This window comes from Olea europaea, unplaced genomic scaffold (assembly GCF_002742605.1).
Source record: "Olea europaea var. sylvestris unplaced genomic scaffold, O_europaea_v1 scaffold1229, whole genome shotgun sequence".
Lineage (NCBI taxonomy): Eukaryota > Viridiplantae > Streptophyta > Magnoliopsida > Lamiales > Oleaceae > Olea > Olea europaea.
In genome coordinates, this window is record NW_019229720.1 from 107,824 (window position 1) to 124,828 (window position 17,005).

The 17,005-nt window shown below is 42.5% G+C and overlaps 1 long non-coding RNA gene across 1 annotated transcript; it reads right to left on the minus strand.

Annotated features, from left to right (window-relative positions):
* Positions 1–254: 254 nt before the first annotated feature.
* LOC111374284 lies at positions 255–2,684 on the minus strand. The gene is made up of 2 exons (XR_002699101.1): positions 2,379–2,684; positions 255–535 (listed from the first exon to the last, which is right to left on the minus strand). It is a non-coding gene; the product is annotated as an uncharacterized LOC111374284 (long non-coding RNA).
* Positions 2,685–17,005: the final 14,321 nt, after the last annotated feature.

The window sequence follows — 17,005 nt, forward strand, 5'->3', positions numbered from 1 at the left end:
GCAATGTAATGAACGTTGCAAAAGCCATCATTCACAACGTTCATTGAGCGTTGAGAAAAATCGCATTTGCAACGTTCAATGAACGTTGGGCCATTTAAATTTTTTTTTATTTTTTATTTTTTATTTTTGGCATTTTTCCTATTTGTATAACAATTTACCAAATCAACCACAAAATAAAAAAGACTTCTTGGGCCAACATGACTTTGATATAATTTTATTAATCCATACCAAATAGACAAAACACATTGTTGTAATAAATCGAAGAAAAATTTTTATTTACATATTGCCCATCAAATAAACATTATCTTACACTCCTCTTAAAAAATAGAAAATCATTGTATAAAATAAGATAATTTACAACTTGCTGTCTTCAAACCGTTGGGTTGGCTAGCTCTCAAAAATCCTTCCCATTACTTTCTTTTTAGCCTGCATCTTTCATATAGGAAAGAGCCTCCCACCTTGAAGATACTTGGTGCTTCGCCAAAATAGCATTTGGAGTCTTTATTTCTTCAATCCATTGTGAAAAAGGTATCACCTGAAATGTTTAGGAGAAGTTGACTTATATCATAACTCCATAATCAACAACCAGAAGATTGCACTATCGTCCAAGCTACCATAAGAGCATGAACACACACAAAAATCTCAGAATTGCCATTTCTGGAACTTATGTTAAAAGCCTTCTGACCTAGATGGAACTTCGGTAAATTTAACCAAGAGATTATGTATGTGGTGTCAATAAATATATGCTAGAATCAAGTAGGAAGGACAGGGACCAAACTGCCCACTTTCAATTATCCATATAACTCATATCAAACGTTATCATATATTACATCTCAAGAGTGCATTCTTTAGAGTCAAATTATTGGAGATACTTTGTCTGTGTAGATAGAGTACACTACTTCCGGTTAATTCTTTCTCGGGAATATATTCTTTCTAGCTACCACATAATCACATATTATGGACCTACAACTTTTCAACCTTATATTCTATCAACTTCTATCAAAATCTACTGAAAATTCGATTTCTATCTAAACCTAATGGAGGCATAACTCCTAATGTGGACGTGTCTTGTTCTCTACAACATATCTTAGCTGTCACGAAAATTATAAAAGTCGTTGCCATCATTTTAATTCATGTACGTGGGAAATGCACGAAATCATATTGACAACTATGAGAGGTTCCCTATTGCAACTACTTCTCCTTTTTATGGCCTTACTAATAAATCTAGATAGACAATTTAACCCTAAGATAGAGGTTCCTTCTTTGTTTTTGCCTGAACCAACACTTTCCAAACAACGAAGTCTATTTTTCTATTTGATAACGTAACAAGCTATTTTTATCCCTTGGCCAAGAAGACATGACTTTTGGTACATGAATAGCTTTCTATAGAATTACCACAAAAAATACCTTTACTTACTGTCTAGGATCCAATTATAGAACAAACGCCAATGTAACCATTATATTTGACAGTACAAAACTAGTACCAATATCACTACCACTGCTAAGGCTGTATACAAAAGAAAAAAATAAACCAAGAAAAGAGAAAAATATTAGGAAACGGTATCACATTCTCCAGGTGTCACAAAGCATCTATTAAAGTATATATGTTCACCTGGTGCATTTAGCACAACTGCGATAGAACCCACTATTTATCAAATGCATTCGAATATTCCTAATTCTGCAATTTCTCTTTCAATAAGAAATGAGCTAAAATAGAACCGTTGCTTATGATTGGTTATAGAGCATAAGATGCAGATCTAAAAGGTGACCTTTTTCTTATTTTAACCTTGGCTCTTATACTGGAAGAAGAGAAAAGGGAATGAAAAGAGACTACAATGTATAATTACAGAATTCGAAAAACGCAGAACTTACTCATTACTAAGCCAATCCTCCCAAGCCTTTAATTCATTTGATGAGTACAATTAGATAAGATAATGAAAATTGATCATCAATAAGTCAAACGGCAACAATTAAGTTCAATAAAACCTATTCCGTTTCAACAAGAAAATCTAATATTATTTGTAATTCAGTGTTGTAATGTGATTCCTCAACAAAAACTATGTGGGAAATGCACGAAATTTATATAATTCATGTAAAATTGGGATAAATCTATTCATATGTTCAGAATCCAAACGCAATTGATTCCGCCAACTTTACATGAATTAATTATTTTAACAATAAAGTTTCTTTTACCACAATCCTTTTTTGGAATAAATAGTGTATATCCACCATAATCCATTCCTTCTGTCAACACTCAACACAGAACAAAAACAATAATTTAAAAAAAAAAAAAAGAAAAACAAAAACAGGGCTAACGCCGAACAGAAAAACTAAACAGGGCCGAAAATTAAAAGGCGCTTATCGACTCGGCGACTCACCATGAGGTCCGTGACACCATCAGTCCGTCTCCATCACCCCCAATAATTGGCACCCACGACTCGACAGTTGACACTCAGCTCGTCGACCATCGCGACTCGCCACAGGTTCTGCTGCTTCTGCACTTTGGTTCTTGCTCCGCGCCTACCCATTACCGAGAGCATGGTAAAAAATAGAATCGAGGCTTAAAGAAAGAGGAGAGGAAGAGGAAACATGAGATTAGATGAAATGGGACGAGAGAGAGAGAGAGAGATGTGCAGTCGGCTCCATCTGGTTTCTTGTCCTAATTGAGAGAGGCTTTTGTTTTATGTTAGGATAACGATTGTTATTGGATATTGATAATCTATGGTTTAGATCTATTCCAACTTAAAGGAGTTTTTTAAATTTATTTATTTATTTATTTATTTTCTTTATACCAACGAAGGGTAACTTCAATAAACGTTACTAAAACAATGAACGTTGTCAAAACTGATTAATGACAACATTCACATGAACGTTGGTAAAACTGATTAACAGCAACGTTCATTGAACATTGCTAAAACTAATAACAGCAACGTTCGGCAACGTTCATTGCACATTGCTAAAACTAATAACAGCAACATTCTTTTGAACGTTGTTGAAACTCTACAGCAACGCGCATTGCTCGTTGCAAAAAAAATAAAAGTAACAAAAACGGTCTGTGAACGTTGGAAAAGTGTGTTTTAGCAACATTCATTAAAAATATGTTAAATCTTAATTTAGTCAACTAATGGCAACATACGCTTGCTGAATGTTGCAATTGACCCCTTTTAGCAACACGCAATTGATGAATGTTGCTTTTTACATGTTGCAAAAGCCATTTTTTTCTTGTAATGCATCATGATAACATGATGCTACTTCCTACTGCAAGATCCTCCACGAAGGTTTTATGAGAATTAGGAGGGAACTAGTAACTGTTTTACATATTTATCTAGACACATAAATTTACTTGATATATAATTATTTAGGCAAATTTCTACTCAGTGTATATATTGTTTTTTCTAGACGAAAATCTCAACTTAGATTTGAATCAAGCAATATTGGAGTTTAAATTGTACAAAAGGACGGAATTGCATAATTTCCATGAAGTCCGAGGACTTGATTGCAAAAATTGAACGTTTAATTGGAATATTACTGTAACGGACACTTTGAGAACACTAGGTACCAAAATGGCAAAAAAATTTTAAAAAGAATAAAAAAATAAAAGATAGAAAGAAAGATAGAAGGAAATTAGAAGTTGAAGGATAAAAAATAGATGTTGACCATGGGTATTGGGTTTAACAAGTTTGTTTGTCATCTATACATGGATTCGACGCTCATTATTATATTACTTGTTCATGATCTGCACTTGTTGGATAATAATCGAAAACAAAAATGATCCTCGTGCTTATTCGTTTAGAATCACTTACAACAGGAAAGAAAATCATTGTTAACTTTCCCAACCGACTTATGGGTCAAAAATGATTCCTCATATGCAATATTGGATGAAAGTGTGCTCTAGCTTGATGAGTATTCCTTTTTATAATTTTATGGTGTTGACCTCGCGAATTTGACCTCCTATGTGGCCAACCGATAGCTACTCCACATTATCCTCCCTGCACACAATCAACCATGGTCAGACACACATGGCCGGAACCAGCGGGGGTGGTAGCGGCCGCATACACTTCGACGGTCAAGTTAGTATCTGGTGATCGGAACAATGCCTGAGTTGTGTAGGAGAGTGGGGAGGAGAATATATATTTTCTTATTATGGAAAGCTAAGTTGTAAGAGTTTTATTACGTTTACCTCTTGTCAAACCTTGGGTATTTATAGGTGAGGAGAACCGTTGGATGTGGGACACATGTATGCATCTGATGCTGTGAGACATCTGCTCATAGACGTCACTCAGCCGCATCTATAGAGTAGACGGGAAATAACTTCTCCTAAGTTGAGTTGACATAAAGTTGATACATCACATCAACTAGACCTATGGAGGCGTCAAATCAATTAAGCCCTGGGGGCAAAGAGGATCTTGACGCAGATCTCTTTCTGAAAGTGGCGGCAGATCTACTAAAGAAGAACCTCGGAGTGCATTGGGCTTCGACGTCAAGGACACTTTGGTCGGTTCAGTAGAATTGTTTTGTGCCTCATAGCGCATTAGGAGCGCACGGGCATTGGTGGTGGAGTCCCTTCAGAACCACTTCGGATTGGTGGTGGACACCTCGTATGATGCAGTGGTAGGCTTTCCAAAGTGGTTCAGATAGGGGCGTAACAGTGGTCCTCCCAAGTTCAGGCATGAATATTTATATCATGGGTGGACTTGTTTTCCCGATCGAGTATGCATGCCTTGGTTTGTGATAGAGAACTAGCGTGGAAGCTCAAAGTGTGTAGATAGCCCGAAAGCTTGTGGATCGATTTTTTTTGTTCACCGAAGAGATGTGGGTAGGTTCTCATCTTCTCCCGAGGCGCTGGCCTTAGGGAACGACGCATTGGGAAAAAGCCAAAGTCTTATGAAGCATAGGATCGGGATACATCTTTGACTGAGGCGCTGACCTACAGAGACGACGTGTGGGAGATGCTGAAGCTTGTGAAGCTGAAGGTCGGGACACATCTTCGACTGAGGCGCCGAAGCTTCAGTGTTGCCTAAGGAAGGAGCTCATCCGTCATCGATGCATTGACCCACAGGGACGATGCGTTGGGAGACGGCTAAAGGTTTTTAAGCTTAAGAAAGAACCTATCCATCAAAGTGATGACATACAGGGGACTCTGCGTCAGGAGCGTCTAAGCTTTGTAAGGTGATGTGGATCTCATCTGTCACCGGTGCGCCGACCCACAGGGGACGATGCGTTGGGAGATGGCTAAAATTTTGTAAAGTTTAGGAGGGAACGCAGTTACCGAGACGATGACCCACAGGGGACTCCGCGTCAGGTGCATCTAACTTTGTAAAGTTGAGTGAGGAGCTCATCTGGCACTGGTGCATTGACCCACTGGGGACGACGCGTTGGGAGATGGCTAAAGCTTTGTAAAGCTTAAAAGGGAACATAGCCACCGAAGCGATGACCCACAGGGGACTTCGTGTCAGGTACGTCTAAGCTTTGTAAACCTGAGTGAGGAGCTCATCTGCCACTGGTACGATGACCCACAAGGGACGACGCGTTGAGAGATGGCTAAAGCTCTGTAAAGTTTAGGAGGAAACGCAGCCACCGAGGCGATGACCCACAGGGGACTTCGCGTCAGGTGCGTCTCAGTTTTCTAAAGCTGAGTAGGGATTTTGATCTAAGGCGAACATTTTTTACGTCAAATAATTTGACAGCTGTCGCATATTTTCAAGACCACAGCTGGGTGCGATGTCCATTCCCAAAAAAGGCTGCTGTGGCTACTTATTGTAGATGACTAATGGTGATCGAGGCAACGCGTTTTATGCGAGCGTGAGGGTCACGGTTAGATCTTGAGCGTAGATCAAATCTGGCGTTTCATATCAATGGCTTAGATTTATGATGTGATGGACGGCCTAGATTGATTGCATTTGAATTCAATGGTGGAAATCAGTTGGGACGCTCTATAAAAGGCGGACTTGAGCATTTTCGGACTTTTTCACTTTTGCGAAATCATAAAATCCATTTCCTCTCAAGATTCTTGTGTTTTCCGGCGTTTTACAAGCGTTTTCGATGACATTTCCAGTTTTTGGCGATACCACATTGTGTTTTGATCTTTTTCGGTCGTAGGTCTCCCAGTTTTTTAAGTTTCAATGAGTATTTTCCCAAACTTTTTCACATTTCTCTATTCTGCAATGGCTTCGGATGGTAGTGGAGCTTCAGGAAGGGATTTAGAGATGGTAAAGGTAGATGAGCCTATTTTGATGATTCCCAGTGAGGTCGTCAAGGCGATATTAGGAGGAAAAATATTTGGAGAAGGCCTGACAGCTCGGTAGATACATCAGAACACTTGGGGGTTCAGATTATCCGTTGAAATTGAAGGAGGCCAATCTGGGTAAACTTAAGGCTGAATATAGGATACCCGATAGTATAGGACTAATATAACTGGAGCCTGATGAGAGGGCCTGTTATCCTAGGCCGAGGTGGGTGGCCGTGAGTGAGGCACTTTTCAGGGCTGGACTTAGTCTCCCCCTCCATCCTTTCTTTAGGCTAGTGCTGAGGTCGTATTGGTTAGCCTCGATCCAACTGAACCTGTACTCCTGGAGCCAAATGGTGAGGTCCTGGATGTTATGGAAGGAGGTATTACTCAGGGTAGAGATGTCCTTCTCAGCTTTTCAGACCCTATACATCCCTAAGGTAGCAGCTGAGGGAGACAAGACTAGGGGTGGCATTATCTGACTTCATAGGGTTTCCATACTCCATTCGTGCTCGATCTATCGAGCTTCATTAAAGAATGGAAGAGCTCATGGTAATGGGCTACTGGGAGATGGGACACAATGGACGGAACCTCTTGGTGCCTCTTACGGTCCCCATGAGGTATTCCACACTCAGTGAATACTGTTGCTTTGCATTTTTGTTTATCCTTTTTTGGTATCGTAACTGCTCTTTGTTTGCTTTTTGAAAGTACCCTTCTTTGGTGTGAGATATCCACCGACAACTTTGACATAATCTGCAGCTGTCCCTGAAGAAGAGGTTATACCACAAGCTGATTAGGAAGAATATTCATTTCATAACACACGACCTGATGGCTTCTCAAGGTAGATTTTACGAAGTGGCCATGTCGCGTGGGTTTTCCGACCTCTTCATACTTGTAATAATTTTCTTATTTCCTTGCAGATAACTTCAACAAGAAGATGCCTTTGAGGCCCAATTTCAAAATAATTCAGAAGATGATGGGCGAGGCAAAAGCCTTGAAGACCACCTCATCTGCCTAGAAGAAGCAAATGGAGGATCTAGTTGATGCCAGTAAGATGCTTCAGCCTCCGACAAATGAGGAGGTTGAAGAAGACCCTGAGGCGAATCTACTGAGGAAGGGCAAGAAGGCTGGGAGCTCTTCAAAGTGGCCCATCGTGGCGAGGCCAGCCCCAACCCTGAGGCAGACAACAATTCCAACCGGGGTGGCCCTAAGGGAGAAAGTTGTTGAACCCTTCGTGGTTGTCCTTGCCACCTCTGGTGCCCCAACTGAAGCTCCACTTTCAGCTGTTCCAATAACTCAAGTACCAGGGCAGTCGAGAAGAAAAAGGGCCCGCCCCACAAAGGAGGTAGACTTTTTGGGCGTGAACACTGAGGAGCTCGTGAAAGAAGTGCTGGAGGCTCTACCTCCTGAGACGGCAATGGTAGCAGTGGTCCATAACAGGTACTGGACCGAGGAGTAGAAGAACCACATTGCCTCGTGCACTGCTGAAGATCTCGTGGCGACCAACAGTGCATGTATAGCCAGGGCCCTCGGCACAAGTGTTCAGTTGAGGGTCTAATTAAAGATCTAAGGGCCAAAAACATTGAGTAGGCCAACCACCTCAAGGAGGTGATGCAATACGAGAATGAAGTTCGGGCAGCCTGGAAGAAGGCCTCTAAGGTGGAGTCGGCGAAGCAGGAGGCGAAAGGCCAGCAGATGAGGACCAATGCTGATGTTGAGAGGCTGAAGAATGACCTGCATGAAACTGAGTGCCAGGTAGCTGCTCTGATAAGGCGAATTGATCACGCTAACAAGTACCACCGCCTGGCTACCTCAGCTCTGGAGGCCTCCAACAAGGAAAAGGCTGAGCTGAAGCAGGGAGTGGAGGCCCAGGCTGAAGAGATTGCTTCTTTAAAGGGGGAGTTGAAATCAGTAGAGGAGGTGGCTGTACAGAACTTCATTGATCATTTCAAGCAACACCCCATGTACGATGACTTCGCCAACTACTAGGCCTCTTGGAGTGCCCAAGGACTTTTGGGTCAGCTAAGGGAGGTTCACCCAACTTTGGACATATCCTCTTTGGAGGTAGAGTTGGTGGGCCTACTGGAGGCCGGCCTGACAGGGCTACCAAGGAAGCTCTGGAGGCCCTAGAAGAAGTTGAGCAAGAGGCCGGGACGGAAGACGTTGCCCCAGTAGAATAGGGCTACTTTTGTAATGGCTTCGGCCTTCCTTTTGTAATTCAGTTTGAAATGAATGGAATGAAAATTTTTCTTTTAAGTATTATTACTTCTTCCTTTTCCTTGTGTTGAACTGTCTGTACTTGAGCAAATGAATGATAAGCACTTAAGTAAATATTAAACACCACTTACTAATATTCAGTCAATAAAAGAAGATTGGACTAATAACATATTAAAGAACTGAGGTAACAATTCATTAATCGATATGACACAAAGAACTAAAGTATCATTACTTAGAAGTTACATCATCCATCACTAAGGCAATTTCAGCACTTAGTAAGATGGGGAAGTTACAAATAATATCGGATCATGACAAACACTTATTAGACAACACTGAGATCAGATCGGAACATACGTTCATCATTAATAGTACTTCCTCAAGTGTTCAATGTTTCATTGATGAGGCAGTACTCTCTCTGTGATGTCTTCAATTTCAAAAGTACCAGGTCAGGACTCCTTGCGGATGCGATAAGGACCTTCCCAGTTTGGTCCAAACACTTCGGACCCAGTTGGCTTTGATGATTGGAAGACCCTTCTAAGGACGAGGTCCCCCCAGCCGAAGAGTTCGATTTCTGACCTTGGGGTTGTAATAGCAGGTTATCTTTCTTTGATATTTAGCCAGTTTCACTTAGGAAGTATCCCTCCTTTCTTCAAGGAGATGGAGTTCGCACATTCGAGCTTCGTCATTTTTGATCTCATTAAGGCATATCCGATGATGCGATGGGACTCCTACCTCGATCGGGTTCATGGCTTCGGCTCCGTAGGTCATTGAGAAGGGCGTCTCCCCTGTTGCGGTTCGGTTAGTTGTGCGGATGGCTCAAAGGACGTGGGGAAGCTCATCAGGCCAAGCCCCCTTCGAGGTGTTAAGCTTCCTTTTCAAGGTATGCTTGATGGTTTTATTCACTGCCTCAACTTGCCCATTTGTTTGGGAATGATAAAGCATTGAGAAATCCTTCTTTATCCCCAGTTCGTCACATAAGTCTCGCGTCTTCCTGTTGTCGAACTGTCTCCCATTGTCAGACACTAAGGAGTGGAGAATGTCGAACCTGCAAATGATATTTTTTCAGATGGATTTTGTAGTATTCGCCTCGGTGATCTTGGCAAGAGGTTCAGCCTCGACCCACTTGGTGAAGTAGTCAATGGCGACAATGGCAAAAGTCACGCTTCCTCTTCCTTTTAAGAGCGGACCAATGAAGTCGATACCCCACTTGGCGAATGGCCATGGACTGGCGACTACGGAGAGGCTTTGAGAAGGTTGTCTTTGAATATTTGAGAAGTGGTAACACTTGTCACATTTCTGAACGAACTGGCAAGCATCCTTTTTAGGGTCGGCCAGAAGTAGCCTTGTCAGAGTACTTTATGTGCTAGAGTCATTCCTCCGGAGTGATTTTTGCAGATTCCCTCATGGACCTCCCTGAGTATATACGTGGCTTCTTCCCCTCCTACACATCGAAGAAGCGGTGAGGCAAAGCCTCTTTTGTAGAGGACATCCTCTTATAGGACGAAGTGTGCAGCCTTTCTTCTTAACTTCTTCACCTCGCTTCTCAACGCTGGTAGTGATTGATCCTTAAGATAGGCCATGATGGGTTGCATCCGTAATGGGGTATTTTCTATCCTTAACAACTCTTCACCTCTGGAGATGAAGGGCTTCGACAAGCGTTCAATGGGGACAATCTTTAGTAGCTCTGAATCTTTGCTGCTGGCCAACTTTGACAGAGCATCTGCATGAGTATTCTCGAGGCGTGGGACTTGGATCAATTCGAACCTTTCGAAATGAAAAACTAGGTCCAGAACCGATTTTAAATACACAGCCATGCTATTGTCTTTGGCCGCAAAGTTCCCGTTGACCTGACCCACCACAAGTTGAGAGCCGCTACTTATCAGGAGCCTTCTGACCTGCATTTCTTTTGCAAGTCTAAGGCCTACTAGAAGGGCCTCATATTCGTCAGCGTTGTTTAAGGCTTTGAAGCCGAGCCTTACTGTGCAATTTAGCTTGTGTTCTTCTGGGCTTTCCAAGACGATCCTTGCTTCGGAGCCAATTTCTCTTGAAGATCCATCCACGAATAGGTTCCATGTTGAGAGCTCGATTGGTTCCGTTGTCCCCTCCATTTTTGGGACTTTGGCAAATTCAGCCACAAAATCTGCAAGGGCTTGGTCCTTGATGGTATGCCGAAGTCGGAACAGTAGATCGAACTCACTGAGTTCGATCGCCCATTTTAGTAAGCGGCCCGAAGCTTCCGTTCTCTGTAGTACCTACTTTAATGGGAAGTTGGTGAGAACTTGAATTGAATGGGCTTGGAAGTACGGCCTCAGTTTTCTTGATGCTGTGATAAGAACGAGTGCTAGTTTTTCCATGTCTGGGTAGCGTGTTTTTGCTGGGAGTAGAGCTTTGCTGACATAGTATACTAGCAATTGGTGCTCGTTTTCTTCTCTAACTAAGACTGCGCTGACCGTCTCGTCCAAGACCACCAAGTACATCAGTCATGATTCTTGTGGTCCAAGTTTGGATAACAGAGGCGCCTCTCCTAAGTACTTCTTCAGTGCTTGGAAGGCTTCCTCGCACTCATCGGTCCATTGGAACTTCTTTTCTTGATTCAACACTTTGAAGAAGGATAGGCTCTTATCAGTGGCCCTGGAGATGAAGCGACTGAGAGCGACTATCCGACCATTGAGACTCTAAACTTCTTTCGGCTTCTGAGGTGACCTCATTTCCAGTAAGGCCCTTATCTTTACTGGATTTGCTTCAATTCTCCTTTGGTTCACAATGTATCCCAAAAACTTACTCGAAGCCACGCTGAAGGTGCATTTGAGTGGGTTCGACTTCATTTTATATTTTCTAAAAATCTGAAAGGTCTGGTCAAGGTGGCTTACGTGTTCGTTTGCCTGGAAGCTTTTAACTAGCATGTCGTTCACGTAGACTTCCATGATTTTGTCAATGAGTTCGGCAAACATCATATTGACCAGCATCTGATATGTAGCTCCAACATTTTTCAATCTGAAAAGCATGACTTTGTAACAGTACAGTCCTTTGTCTGTGATGAACGATGTGGCCTCCTCATCAGGTAGGAACCTGGGTATCTGGTTGTATCCTGAGTACGTATCCATGAAGCTCAAGAGTTCATGTCCAGTAGTGAAATCCACAAGTTGGTCTATTCTCGGCAGTGGGAAGCTATCTTTAGGGCATGCTTTGTTCAAGTTCGTGAAGTCTACGCACACCCACCATTTCCCGCTAAGCTTCTTCATAAGGACCGGGTTGGATATCCACTTCGGATAGATGGCTTCTCTGATGAAGTCATTGCGGCTAAGCTTGTTGACTTTGTCTTTAGGCCCCTCGTACCACTCTGGGTTGAGGGCTCGTCTTTTTTGTCGATGTGGGCACAGGAGGAATTGATGTTAAGGTCATGGCAAATGACCCTTAGGTCTATTCCCACCATGTCTTCGTACTTCCAAGCAAAGACATCCAAGTTCCTTTTCAGGACGCTTATCATTTCTTCTTTCGCTTCAGGGGACAATGTCTTTCCGATTCGCAGGACCTAACGAGGGTCATCTGGGTTGACGGAGAAAGTTTCAAGTTCTTCCATTGGGGTCGTATTCGGTTCTGAGTCAGTTATTCGGGGGTCTAACTCATTAAGAGGGTGCCCTTCTTCAGGGGCCTCTTCCATGTCGACGTCTTCCTCCTGTTTGGAAGTATGCCCTTGTTCAAGGACCTCGAGCATTTCCACGTCCAAGTCGGCTTTGTTCACAACCTCTGCTATGATCACATTAACAGTGCGAGGCTCTGATTTTCACAGAGAGTTTAGATAACATGCTTTGGAGCTCATCTAGTCACCTCGGACCGTAGCAATTCCATGCTTAGTTGGGAACTTCATACAAAAGTAATGGATGAAGGTGACAGCCCAAAGATCTTTCAAGGCTGGACTGCCCAATACTCGGTGATAGGCTGATCTATGGTCTACTACCAAGAATTTCATGAAATGTTAGGCAATTAGAGGAGCTGAACCCATCTCAACGGGCAAAGTAATTCATCCTCGTAGGACGATGTTGTCTTCAGTAAATCTAAATAGTGGGTCGGTAATGGGGATTAACCCATGTTCAATTTGTATTTTGTCGAAGGTAGAGCCGAACAATATATTCATCGAGCTGCCATTGTCAACGAGCATGCGCTTGAGTCCATTTCTTGCCACCGCGGCTCTTACTAGCAACGCGTCACAATGGGAGTGGTGAACTCCTTGTGCGTCTTCTTGGGAGAAGGTAATAGGGGCCATCATGTTGGCTTCTTAGGACTGGTTGACGATGTAAGTGAGCATTGGTGGATCCTTTGCTTCCCTTGTGTAGTTCCTTTGGGCATTCCTAGTGTTGCCACCAATGTGAGGTCCCCCAATGATCGTGTCGATTTTTCTGATGATTTGGCCTCCAAAAAATGGGGCGTGATCTCTCTGTCTGGATTCTCCTCTGTCCTTCGATTCTCTTCTTTGGGGTGACTGGACTCTATGCCTCCTCTCTTCCCCATTCGGGAAGGCGGATCTGCGAGGATGTTTGTTCCTCTTGGAGGGATGTGGGTTATTCCGATTCGAGCGTCGAGGAGCGTCTCTACATTTGCTAGTGTCGTGTCCATAGAGTTGGTAGAAGGTGCAGAACTTTTCTCTTTCTAAGGGCCTATTTGACCGCTTCTTCTTCTTCTTTCAATTACTGTCAGTACCCCCAGATGGTCCCACCTCGACAGGGATATTCTCATATGCCAATACCGACACTGTATTTAGCGTGGCAGAAGCTAGTGCCTGTCCGAACATAGGAGCTATTGTATACCCTGCTTAGGCCCATTGCTGGGTAACAAGGTGCGATGCTGGTCCTCGACCTACCTGCCTCTGAGCGGAGGGAGTCCTAGCACAGTACGATTTCAATGATTAATCATCTCTTCGCCGACGATTTCAACTCTCGTCATTTCTACCAGTTCGTCATAAGTGGTGGGATTCTTGCTGTGTACATCCCTCCAGAACAAAGTGTTCATGTTGAGGCTGCCTTTCAAGGCTGAAAGGGCTTTTCTGTCAGTAACCTGTTCGCAGTATGTGATTTCGTCCTTAAACCTGGCAAAGTAGCTTTTCAGCGTTTCTCCAGGGGCTTGTCTCATATCTTGTAGGCGTTGCACTGGGGCCTCTCCTTCTCTATGTGAGAGGTACTGATTCAAGAATGCCTTTTTCAGATCTGGCCAACTCCTAATGCTCAGGAGAGGCAGTCTGTTGTACCAAACTTTAGCGGCTCTGGCCAGGGTTAGGTGGAAGGCTCTGCATTTCAAAGTAGGCGAGGCTCCCCTGAGGCTCATCTGTATCATGTACTTGGTGGGATGCTTTTTCGGGTCCCCCTTTCCTTCATACTTGGAGATTTTAGGGGGCATGAAATTCATAGGCATTGAGAAGCTTTGGATCTCCCTTGAGAAAGAGAAGTTATTATCATCATCATCAATTTCATAAGATCGACACGACCCTTCGGAGCCCTCATCATCTTGCATGTCCTGGGGAGGTGGAGGTGCTCCTCCTCGACTACCCCAATCAACTAAGTTCCTTCTCTCCTTTCTATTTCTAGGCGGAAGGGGTGCTTGTTCTTGCTCCTGCTCTTGTCGAATTGATTTTTGCCCTCAGCGAACCTTATTTCTAGGGTCCTACCCTATTCGGTCAAAAACACAAACTAACCTTTGTGCTTCATATTCTGGTGGGAAGTTGTTCCCTAATTGTGATTCTACTGGTTGGCTTCCTTGCACATAGGATGTGACTTTTGTACCTAATTCTCTTTCGAGGAGGCGTTCTCTGGGCTGTCTCATATGGCCTTGGGAACGAGACACAGGGACTTCATGAGCTAGATGAGATCCTTGGGACATTTGGGAGCCCTGATGACCTCAGGCTTGCATGAAGAATTCATGCATCGCCATATTTTGAGCAGCGATATCTCTCATGCCCGCAGCTATCTGAGCCATCCCTTCAGTGAGCATGGCCGTTATTTCACCTCGACGACGCCAGTGATGGGGTCTTTGGTGAGTGACATTGTTTCGAAGCACCTCTTCTTCAGAGGCATCCATCCTAGGGTTTGCGTCTTCAGTATTGGAACTCATCGTATCTACTTCTTTTTCAAGGGTGACAAGAATTTGGATTGTAATTAGACTTTGTTCTTTTTCAAGAACGTGCCCTTTTCAGGGTAAGTCAATGGCTTTCCAGTGGCTTTTTCGGTGGAGAATGTAGAACTTTGGATGGGAAGTTTCCCACAGATGGAGCCAATCTGTTGACCTCGTGAATTGGGCCTCCCACGTAGCTAACCAATAGCTACTCCACGTGATCCTCCCTGCGCAAAATTGACTCACAGTCAGACGTACACGGTCGAAACCAATGAGGATGGTGGTTGCTGCATACACTCTGACGGTCAATTTAGTATCCGGTGATAGGAACAGTGCTCGGGTTGTGCAAGAGAGTGGGGAGGAGAACATATATTTTCTTGTTATGGAGAGCTAAGTTGTAAGAGTTTCATTACCTTTGCCTCTTGTCAAGCCTTTGGTATTTATAGGTGAGGAGAACCGTTGGATGTGGGACACGTGTATGTATCTGACGGTGTGAGGCGTCTGCTCATAGGCGTCACTCAGCTGCATCCATAGAGTGAGCGGGAAATAACTTCTCCTGAGTTGAGTTGACATAAAGTTGATACATCACATCAACTAGACCCATAGAGACGTCAAATCAATTAAGCTTTGGGGATGGAGAGGATCTTGGCACAGATCTCTTTTTGAAAATGAATACACATCTGCTGAAGGAGAACCTCGGAGTGCATTGCGCTTCGGCATCAAGGACACTTCAATTAATTCAATAGAATTGTTTTCTGTCTCGCACCGCGCGGACATTGGTTGTGGAGTCGCTTCGGAACCACTTCGGATTGGTGGTGGACATCTCATATGATGTAGTGGTAGACTTTCCGAGATGGTTCAGATAGGGGCGTAACAGATGGTTTTTTATTTGGACGATGCTAGAATAATTCTTTCTATTTAGTTGTTTGTTAGTTTAATAAATTCGGATTTAATATTATTTTTAAAAGAAATGAGGTACTTGAGAAGCAGTTATGATTAAAGTTACCCATTAGGGTATGTATAACTCGCCACTTTATTTTAGGAGGAAATTACAACCTGCCCGGTATTTCAAGATCCAATTTCATAAACCAAGGATTAAGCTTCATAATACAAAAATCAGGTTTTAATTAATATTTTATTATGCTTTAAATAAATATTTATTCATCTTGAATGCTTCTGCTTTTAACGTTAAAATTACACAGAGAAATTTTTCAAAATAGTAAACTATCTCTTAGAAACTATCTTCGAACATACCCTCTATCAATCAATAAAACCAAATTGGTTTTTACCCAAATTTCACAAATATCTCCTACTTCATTTCAATCGTCAATCGAACCTACTACCCCATTCTCTCATGGTACCTAAGCAAAATCTCTAAAGCCACACAGTTCTGTTTGTTTTTAAGAAGATCGAACACAGAGGGAAGGGTTGGTATCGGGAATCTTGTAAAATGGCCATTATGAAGAGTTGTGACCGAAAATCTCGATCCATTTCCAGCGATACATCTGGAAGTGAACCAAGAAAGAGAAGAAGCCCGAAAGTAAAAAAGAGAGTTTGTGAAAAAAACCCCCAAAACTCCGACTGACTCACGAAAATCGAAATTGAAAACTGTAAGTTGATTTTTTTGTCCTTTGAGATTATGGGTAATCCATTTTTCTAATTAATTTGGGTGAGTATGAATAGCATATTGTTAATTTGTTAGGAAATCTTTCCAGTATTATTTATGTGAACAATGCGCGAAATATGGATTGTGCCCAAGATTATAAACTATCTTCAAATTGTGAGATGTTTTCGTGTGACCACCCTGATTTGTGTGACTAATGCCTGAAATGTTTGTGACCAAGATAATGAAATATCATTATATTGTGAGATGTTCTAGTGTGCTAGATTTTGGTGTTTGCATAGGCAATCTCATTGTAAATGGTTTGATGGGGGGAGTCAGGGACTCAATGCAATAAATATATTGTAGCATAAATGAAATCATACACCACTTTTTTGTAGATATATTAAATCATACACCATTTAGGAATATGGATTGTGGCCAATATGATTCGTGTGACCAATATAGGTTGTGACCAGTATTATTTATGTGAACAATGCATGAAATGTAGATTGTGACCAAGATTATGAACTATCTTCAAATTGTGAGATGTTTTCGTGTGACCAATATGGATTGTGACCACCCTGATTTGTGTGACCCATGCGTGAAATGTGGATTAAGACGAAGATTATGAAACATCTTTATATTGTGAGATGTTTTCGTGTGACCAATATGGATTGTGACCACCCTGATTGTGGATTGTGACCAATATTAAGAACTATCTTCAGATTGTGAGATATTTTTGTAATGGTTCGTAGACTGTACAATGTTCTTGATTTCGTGCACAATGTGAATATAATGTGATCAATTTGAGAATCTGACATGTTTACCCTCTCTTTACTGTGATGCAGGAATGGAAG